Raw genomic sequence first — 8674 nt, forward strand, 5'->3', positions numbered from 1 at the left:
ACAGTTATTTTTCTTAAGGACTTCATTTTCTAAAGATACTAAAATATTTCCAAGAAATAATTTGCTTCAAATCATGGGAGCTACTCTTGTAGCTCAGCAGTAGAGCACTTACCGTGGTGTGCAAGGTCCTGGGTTTGCCTTTTAGAAGAGGAGAGAAGGAAGGGAAAAGGAGAAGAGGAGGCGCAGGAGAAAAGAAAGGGGAGAGGAGGGAAAGGAAGGGCAGAGCATAGGGACTGAAGGACAGGAGCAGAAAAGGAGGAGAGAGGAGGGGAAGAGACAGAAAAATGAGCAGGAGTCGAAATGCCATAACAGATAAGCTATGTCTGGGCTACATGAAGTTTATTAGACTCTCTGCTTTTGTTCACAATTCTCTATTAAAAACCTTTTCATTTTAAGTAAAAGAAGATAAAGTTTGGCGTTTTGTTCACCTGCCTACAAAAAAAGCACAAATTCTCAGGGGATTTCTAAAATTTGTCTGACTTAGAAACTTCTAAACTACAATTCATTGACCTCTTATTTCACCACAAACAGTATACTTGAAAATTTGCATATGAACTCAAGTTAGGCATTAATTCAATTTTACACTGTTATATTTATGTTAAATCCATAAAGTAAAATATGTATTAGTAAAATATAAGATTACTCAATGAAAATGCAAATAGATTACATTTTAGCTCTTTTCAATTCAAAATTTTATACCAATATGAATCTACTTCTGGCACACGAGATACCAGAAGCATGCACTTGGAAAATAGCGAAAAACAACAATTCCGCAATAACTTTCACAGGATCTAGGACACATGGCAGCAGAGGAGGAGCACAAAATAAAACAAAACATTCCAAGCTGTAGGTGATGGGAGTGAGAAGGCACAGGCTGGTTCATCGTTTTCCTACTCACCCTTCGGTGATTTCATAACTGGGGCGCGCTCTTTATGCTTGGGATGGGTAAGGTGCGGAGCAGGTTACTTCATCACTCTCGCCCACAAACGCACATCCTGTTGACCTGCTCTAAATACTATGAAAAGTAACTTCAATCCCGCCTCCTGTTTATCTTCACCGTAGCACTCCTTTCATCTGCTAGTCTTACTGTGCTGAGAAACGCTATGATTAGTGCTGTTATTGCTTTGTGAGAATCGGGCTTGTTACTTATTTTCATTAAGTCACATACATTGCATCCGTACAATGGGAAAACTGTGAGGCTTAACATCTCAAATGCATGCGAATCTCTTGGCACACATAGGTATCCTCCCCCAGGTAAACTTGCAGCATGTTTATAATTAATAGAATTAAGAGACTTTATGTTAAATCCTGGATTTATCATTTATGAGCTGGAAGTGATTGAGCATTGTAACTTTCACTCTCTGCCTTAATGGGTTTTTTGTTGTTGTTGTTCTTGTTGTTTTTGTCTAAAAATTACTGCACATACATGTTTGAAACCCTTCTATATGATAGCACTGGATGAATAAAGTGCTTACTTTGATGTCTGGAAAATAGTGCTCAACAGTGATGTCTCATTCTTTATAGGATTTCAATAATAATTTAATAATATTGTTATCATTATATTTTATATGGAATTTCATGTGCTGCTGTTTTTTATTAATATCAGACCAGTAAAATTTAGCATGCTATTAAGGATACTTCATAAATGTCCCTTTTAATGGAAGAAGAACTGACAGGTGGCTATGGTTACAGGAGGATCATTTTCTGGTGGAGAGACATCACCTATGCATTTTCATGAGCTAGATTTCCTGGGTGGTAGGTGGTGCCTGTTCATCACTTTGTCAAACTTTTTTACGGGCTTCAAATTGTGCAGCCATAACCAAATGCCTATATTAATTTTGTGCCAATTAATTTTGCTAAATTTGGTGTGCCCTTCCTATGTGTGGCTATACACATGGAAAAGCTTTTGTCTCCTTGAACATTATCATCCATCAAGAAAAGGGTTTCCTTTTTGGGGTACTTTGCTTTGTTTTGTTTTACAGCACGGACAGATATGCTCCTGAGTGACAGTTAAATTTGTTGAAGGTATTAAATTGCTAATGCTAATGCATTTTACAATCTTCTGAGCTGATTTAATATATTAGGCTGCCACTCAAAGTTATAATAAACAATACCACATTCTTAGTTGAAAATCATTCTGTCAGATCTGAAGGCTTTCAAAAAATGCCCACCTATGTTCAGAGTTTACAAATACGCTCCTGTTTCTCTGTGGGCTGCCCCACAGACCAATGACAAAAATACTTCAATTTGCAACTCTTGTCTCAGAGTTTGGAACCAGTGTGAATCCATAATAAACACCTGGTGGGAAATCTCTAGGGCTGGGAAATAACTCTCCACTAAAGGAAATAGAAATGCTGTTTCACATGAGAGAATCACATTTAAAACTTATTATCACCTATCTTCATGTACTTTTCATGACTTCATATGTGCTTCCCAGGGTTAGCAGAGTACAACAGGCACAGCAGTAAACACTGAGAAAACAAAGCCAATCTTGCTGAATGGTTGCAATAGGACTGAGAGATGGCTAAGATAAATATACATATATGTTTTATAGATACACATATATAACTTTATAACATATGTTCTTTACAACATTTCTCATAAGACCAAGTTTGGCTGTCCAGAGGAAGTGATTGTTCTATGTTTAATTCAATGACTATTGTAATAACATTCCAATAAATTTTAAATTTAAAATTCTTAAAATACATATGCTAGCTTATCTGATTTTCAAAATAAATATAAAAATAGGGAGGGAGGCCTTTCCCCTTTACAAAGGATAAAATAGGGGTTCAGAAGGGAATAAAATCAGAGAGAGGGTAAGCAATAGGCAGATAATCTGTGTCGAGATGGGAAGAGGGCCTATGCGGGAGGGAGAAGGAAAGCGGGCAGCACTTGAGAAGGAATTAAAATGATCAAGATGCAATGTAGGGCCAGCGAAGTAGCTCCGCGGACTAAGCGCCTGCTTAGACCTCCACGTGCCCCAGTGCCCCACCCCCAGGCAAGCTGAGCCGGGTGTGGTGGTGCACTCCTGTAATCCCAGGGCTGGGGAGGCTGAAAACAGCAGGATCACTACAAGTCCGAGCTGAGTAGTGAGACCCTGTACGAAAAAAAAAGTAATGCGTGCACACATGGATTCCCCAAGATGAACATAGTTACGATGTGTCTTGAATACATACTAATAAGAATGAAGACTGATAAAAAAAATGGCATACAAGACAGGAATATCACATGATAAACTGCATAAATTATACAGGAATAAAGAGTCAAGATGCAATCAAATACTTCTATCATTGTACACAAACTTTTTGAGAAGAAACAATATAATTTCCATATAATAGTTTAGATGGAAATTTTTGTAAAAACATCTAAGCTTGAGAGTTGTTTAGGATCCTGTTGAAAAAAAAAAAAAAAAAAAACAACCAAAAAAACCTTTAGTAAACTTAATTAAGCAGCTCCCCATAGTGGCTGCACTAGTGAAATAGGAGACAGAAAAGAAAAAAGTCCCTACCCTCAGGAAGAGTACTTTTGAGATAAGAAATGAGGTGTAAATACTATCAGTATCTAGTATTATAGTGCTAAATATTAGGAAGACAAATCAAGCAGTTTGAGGTAAGTTTTGTGGAAAGTGTCATGTCAGATTAAGTTTCACTTCTGGGAAACTGAAGCCAGAGATTTCCAAGTCTGAGCTGCTGGGAAATTTAGTGACCAAGAAAATTCTGTCTCAAAATAAAAAATGAAAAGGGCAGGGGAGGTACCTCAGTGTGCAATCCCTGAGTCACACACACACACACACACACACACACACACACACACACAGAGGAGATTTCAGTGCTCTGAGGAGAACAAGGTTGAAGAGAAATAAGAATAACACAAGAGAGCTGGGGAGATAGTTCAGTGGTCCAAGTGCCTGCCTGGTAGGCACAAGGACCCAAGTTCGATCCCTGGTGCAGGAGTGCACCACATGTGGGGCCAGCCCTGGAACTCCCGGCATGTCATACATGCTAGGAAATCGGACATGGTGGTACCGGCCTGTAACACCAGCACTGGGGATGGTAAGACAGAAGGATAACTATGAATCTAACTTCATAGTGATACCCTGCAACAAAGAAAGAAAGAAGTTTTAAAAAATAATGTGAGAAAGTCAGGGGCATAAAACAACGGGCAGAAAAATTTTCACAAAGTTGCAGAAACAATCGGTAAGGTGGAATCTTGTCACACTGTTTGCTGATGAATTTTCTTCAGAACATACTTTGAGAAACGTAAGCAAATAGAATCAAAGTAATATGCCAGATATTAAAGATTTCTTTGAAATTTTCAGGAGCTGTTCTGAACTCAATAGATTTTCAATTAACTTACTATACTGTTTCATCCACTCTTCAATTTGTGCAAATGCTAATGCTACCACTGGAAAGGGACTCTTTGATGCAGAAGAACGTCCCCAGGAAAGGCCAGCTGGCTGCCTTCCAAAGCGTTCCCTGGGATGGCATTAACAACTGCAGCTCAGGGGCCGGTCTGTTGCTACAGGCTCAGCTACACTTCCATCAGCTCAGAATGTACAGTTGCAGATATCCTACAATTTGGCAAGACGGTGGGGTGGCAGCTCACAGTCCCTAAGCTTGCAATCAACGAATAAATTCCAAAGGACAATTTACCCATCCACAATGAGAAACTTAATCACCTATTGAAATGAAATACTGTTAAGCACAGAGAGTAGTTACAAAACCTTCCAGCAAAGTACCTGATATTTAGTATGAGCTTACCTAAGATCTGCGTATGTACGTGACTAAACACAGGTTACTCGCAATGGGGACCTTGTGAACATGGTTCAAAGCAAAGAGTATTTTCCTTTGGAAATCATGGATAGACTCATGTGGTCATACAGCATGGTCATGCTGACATCTAAAAATGTACATCTTGTACATCTGCACTGGTAGAGGAAGTGTCAATTTATCCTTCACCCCTGCCGGATTTTAACCAACTAGTGTTGGATAATACTGGCTGACTTTTTACTCTCCTTTTCAAGAGTTCCCATTGTCAAACCCTTCAGAGTTGCTGTATTCTTCATTCAGAAATGTTAATACTTTTTGTCTCTTTCAGGCCCAATGACCATGTTACCTCTTCAAGTGGTTTTAGCACAAACAAAATCTGAGCTGATTCAAGGCTCCTTCTTTTAGAACACTATCAGTGCTTCATTCTATCAAATGGACGACTATAGACTAGCTTCTCAAAACGCTCACACAGTAAGACATACAATCCGAGTGTCCACACTTTCAGAACAGTCCTATTAAGGGAAATATGACCATACTGTTTATTTTTCCTCTGCTATAACAAAATACCTGAGGCTTGATGATTAGTAGAGAAAAGAGGCTTATTTTTATCACAGGTTTGGAGGTTTAAAAGCATAGTGCTGGCCAATCTTATTTCTGGGTAGAGTCATTTTCTTTGTACCACACTGCTGAAGGAGCATTTGTATGTGCGTAAGAGCACATAGAAGACAAGAATCTGAGATAACAGACAGAGGTGGGTTTGCTCTTTGTGATAAACCTCACAGAAGAACCAAGCAGAGTCCCACAAGAACTAAGCAGAGTCCCACATGAATGACTATGATTTCTCCTGAGGGCAGCACCACCAAGGAACTTCAGGCTCTACCTTCTAAGGTTCCGCACATGGAAGTTCTCTCATTTACGCACTGTGTCTACCTTACGAGCCCTTACAGGACACCTCCAAACCACACCGAACCATAAAACTTCCTTGTTTAAAGTATTTGTTTAAAAATATTGTTACAGGGCCAACAAGATAGCTCAGTGGACTAAGTACCTGGTTAGGAAAGCGCAGGGGCTGAGGTTCGATCCCCAGCAGCACAAGCCATGCTGGCCCCACCTCAGGGCATGCTGAGCTGGCCACCAAGACTGGGTGTGGTGGCACATGCGTGTAATGCCAGCCAGCGCTGGAGAGACTGAAAACAGGAGGATCATTATGAGTCCGAGCTGCGTAGAGAGACCCTGTACCAAACACATAAAAAATAATAAGAATAAAATAAAAATACTGTTACAGGGAGCAAAATTGGATGAAAGCTAAGATTCTTTAAATACCAAATAGGTTTAAGGTGACATTAAACAAAAGCTACATGTGACAGTTAAATATCAGGTGGAATGATCAGCAGCTCCCTTTTCAAATGGAAGTCCACTCCACCTCCTTAGCACTTGTTCATTAAAGTTTTATGCTCCAAGTTACATTTTCACTGCAAGCATTGTGCTTGTTCTCAGGATGGAAAGATGATGAAACGTGGCCTTTCTTGATATAGCGCTGGATTCCCTCTGCCACCTTGTTTTCCCACATTCCTTACCATAAGCTTAAGCAATTAGTGACCTGGCCGTATACATGCTCCAGTGTCTTGTGAACATTTTCCTATGTGTGAACTATCCTTCCTCCTGCTGCTACCTAGCCAACAACTTGTCCTCTTTCGAGTCCCAAACCTGACTAACTGATAATTATTTCCATTGTGGTTTTTTTAAAAAAATATTCTTTCCTTCTTTGTGTTTAGTACATGGTCTACAGGGCCTCACTACATAGATCAGATTGTAGTGCTCTACCTATGTTCAGCTTCCCAAGCGCTGGGATTAGGCACACACCACCTTACTCAGTCTCAGTTACCCTCTCATTGTGCCCCAGGGAACGAGACTGGCACGGCATGCTGGGAATCGAACCCCAGCCACTGCACTCTGCCTAAGCAGGCACTTAGTCCGCTGAGTTATCTGGCTGACCCTATTTCCATTGTTTTAGCTCTTCTAATCAAGAACTTGCAATGTTGTAATATCCACTACCTGGTAACAACATTATCTGTGCATTTATCTAACTCAGATTCAAAATGACTTGAGGTCAAAGACAATTCTACTCTCACTTATGAATCCTCAGGTCCTGACTCAGCACCTAGCACTCAATACATGCTGGGCAAAAGGTTGCCTGAAAGAATTACTAGATATGTTATGTCTTAAAATGCTGTAACCATTAGTAAAGAAAAGGGCCAAGGAGGATGGGGCCAGAGGTTTGCTGCGTGTTTAACAACCGGTCACCTAGTAAGTCAAAAGGCCATGATTTGCTGGTTTTCATGGTTATACAATATCACCAAACATGAACTTGTGAAGTAGCAACACTCCATTATAAATTATGTCCACTATTATCACAAAATAAATATAAATAAAAGCTGAAGCAGAGGGTGGCTACCTCTTGTGAGGTTATAGGAAAAGGATAGCCAAATAATTAGTATTAGTTTACTTTTAAAGATAATTCATTCATAATTATTCTTATATAAAGACCAAGCTTAGCAATTGCCTTGCAAAATTCTTGAAAAATCCTTCAAACAGCTCTCTTGAGTTAATAAGAGTTGGCCCCAGTACTGCAGTAAATGAAGCATTTAAAGGTAAGGCAGATAAAATAGCAAGAGCATTTATAGAGTAGCTTTTAATGTTCTTATGACAAAATTATTGCAATAAGATAGCTGACTTGAATGGAGATATGATTCATTAGAATACTAATTTTCATCTGTTTCACTTCACTGGCTTATCCCTGGTACCAAAACAAGTTCTGGTCACATACATAATGCTCATTGAAATTTGGTGAATGAAAACATGTTTAATAAAAACCCAGTTTATAGGTCCCTTGGATGCCATGTTAAAGAGGCCTAAAGAAAACTCCTTTTGTGAGGTATGGAGTAAAGCATAGATTACCGAATTCTCATACAGTGCTTACTTCTTGCCAATATAAGAAGAGTGGAAAGAGTCTTGCCCAAAAGGAAAGCTCCATCACCCCAAAAAGAAGTATGGCAATTGCCAGAATCAAGTCAATCTCAGATTGTTCCTCATTCCCTGCGGGGGTTCACACCAATGACTCAGTGCATCCTTTGATGCTAATGCAAACAAAGCAAATTTTGGAGCTTCCAGCAGGATCATAGAGCTACCTAACGGTGGGATTTAAAGGGTATGAGGAAGAGAGTCGCAGGCTTCAGCTGCAGCAGTATCAGAGATGTGAAATTTTATAAGGGGCATTGACCTGTGTTGCACAGTGTCATCCTCTAGAGGGCTTGAACTGTGGGCTTTGTGGAAATGCTTCTAAATCTCCTTTTGCAGTAAATGATCCCATGCCTTAAAAATTCACAGAGAACAAAAGGAGGGTTCACTGAATCTAAGGATTAGCTTTGTTGGAGAAGAACACTAACAGGTAAAAAAGCACAAGGTTGGACAACTGAATCCCTGTATCCATTGCCATGCCTACCTGACTGAGACCCAAAAGCAGTTACATGGCAGCCATCATTTGGAATAATTTAGTCCTGGGAAGGAAAGGACATTATAAAAGAAGAGCCAGTAGTTTTTCAAAAAATGTTCTGTGCTAACTATGCTTCAAACCACTTACTAGCCTTTGTGCTACTTTCACTGTCTAGAAAAGGGGGTCTTAATATCCACACCCTTTTTCTGTTGAGAAGATAAAGTGACATAATGTGGAAAAAGTTTTGACAAGTGTTTGTAGATGGAAAGTAGAAAGTAACAGTTATATCTATCCATTTTTATTGTTACATTGCTGTTATTTTGTCTAAATTAAGAAAAAGAAATTGTTTGAACTACAATATAAAGACTTGCTATGGAGAGGTGCTAAAATATAAGGCAAAGAACCAGGACAG

This window comes from Octodon degus, unplaced genomic scaffold, assembly GCF_000260255.1.
Source record: "Octodon degus isolate 3935 unplaced genomic scaffold, OctDeg1.0 scaffold00011, whole genome shotgun sequence".
Classification (NCBI taxonomy): Eukaryota; Metazoa; Chordata; class Mammalia; order Rodentia; family Octodontidae; genus Octodon; species Octodon degus.